Source organism: Muscardinus avellanarius (assembly GCF_963383645.1).
Source record: "Muscardinus avellanarius genome assembly, chromosome: 9".
Lineage (NCBI taxonomy): Eukaryota > Metazoa > Chordata > Mammalia > Rodentia > Gliridae > Muscardinus > Muscardinus avellanarius.
Genome location: NC_137795.1, coordinates 68648664 through 68650216, shown reverse-complemented (window position 1 = coordinate 68650216; position 1553 = coordinate 68648664). Strand labels below are relative to the sequence as shown.

Here is a 1553-nt window from a genome sequence, read left to right as displayed (position 1 = left end):
ATAAACTATTCAGATTGAAAATGTATACCACAGTACAAGTATATTTCATCCAGAGAACTCTACATAGAGACATACTTGTTACACTGTTGGCCCCTAAGGATGAAGAATACTCTAGGAAGTCATGAAGAATAATCAGATCATCTACAAAGAAAGAGAATAAGGAAGTTACTTTCCCAATTGTAAAGAGCAAATTGAGGGAAATAAAGTGTAGCTCAAGGATATTATACTAGACTTGCTACTGCTCAGGTGGAAATTCAATAGCAGATATCCTCAAGCATTATTAATAAAGGTCTTAAAAAGCTGGCTTTTGAGACCTTGATGATAGATGGGCCTTTGGATGGGCTTAGAAGGGAGGAAGAGGTCTTTCTTGGAAGGAAAAGTGATCTTTAACAAAGGTGTGGAGGGAAACTTAGAAATTTGCATATAACAAGGAAATCATGGTGGCTAGAATTGAGAGCATATGTTAGTGAGGGAGATATTCTTAGGCAAGTAGGGCAGATCCAAATCTTGGGAAATGCTCTTTCTCGGCGCTGCCTACAGAGGTGGCCGCCATCTCCCACTCGGCACAATGGCCGCCCTCAGACCTCTCGTGAAGCCTAAGATTGTGAAAAAGAGGACCAAGAAGTTTATCCGGCACCAGTCGGACCGATATGTCAAAATTAAGCGGAACTGGCGGAAACCCAGAGGTTGACAACCGGGTTGGAGACGATTCAAGGGCCAGATATTGATGCCCAACATCGGGTACGGGAGCAACAAGAAAACCAAACACATGCTGCCCAGCGGCTTCCGGAAGTTCCTGGTCCACAGCGTCAAGGAGCTGGAAGTTCTCCTGATGTGTAACAAATCTTACTGTGCTGAAATTGCCCACAACGTCTCCTCTAAGAACCTCAAAGCCATTGTGGAAAGAGCAGCCCAGCTGGCCATCGGAGTCACCAACCCCAACGCCAGGCTGCGCAGCGAGGAAAACGAGTAGACGCCGCAAGCATGCTTTCGCACGTGTGCTTAAATAAAGCTACAAAAACTTTTTCAGTTAAAAAAAAAAACAAAAAACAAATCTTGGGACATCATTAAAATCAGAGTGAAAATGACTTGTTTCAATAGGTTAAGAATGAGTGAATAAAAAATCCTAAGAAGGCAGATGACCAATCAATCGTATATCTTGGTGTATATTTATAGTTGCCATCTCCTCAAGGTTTTGGGACCCTGATCACTTACTAATACTGCAGTGCCTAGTGCACAATTTCTCTTGGTGCCTATTCACACCAATGCAATTATGGGCCTGCTTATAAACCTGGTATTTTGAAATATTTGTAGACACTTTTAGGTCCTTGAGTAATTTATCATTATTTCTTAGGTGTGCTCTCTTATATGTATCAGCATTCTCTATATATAATAACTTGACTACTGTACCTCAGTGACCAGGATGTTAATTCATCTCTTACTAAGAAATGACTAAGCACTTGATGATATGGTTAGATATCTTTTCAGTGTACTAACATATAGTCTTTTGTGTGAGTGGGTTTCAGAACTTGACTTCTCCCAATGCCAACATA

At 41.3% G+C, this 1553-nt stretch overlaps 1 pseudogene across 1 annotated transcript; it reads left to right on the top strand.

Moving 5' to 3' along the window:
- Positions 1–523: 523 nt before the first annotated feature.
- Positions 524–973, top strand: LOC308267053 (large ribosomal subunit protein eL32-like; annotated as a pseudogene). The gene has a single exon. The product of its transcript is annotated as a large ribosomal subunit protein eL32-like (transcript).
- Positions 974–1553: the final 580 nt, after the last annotated feature.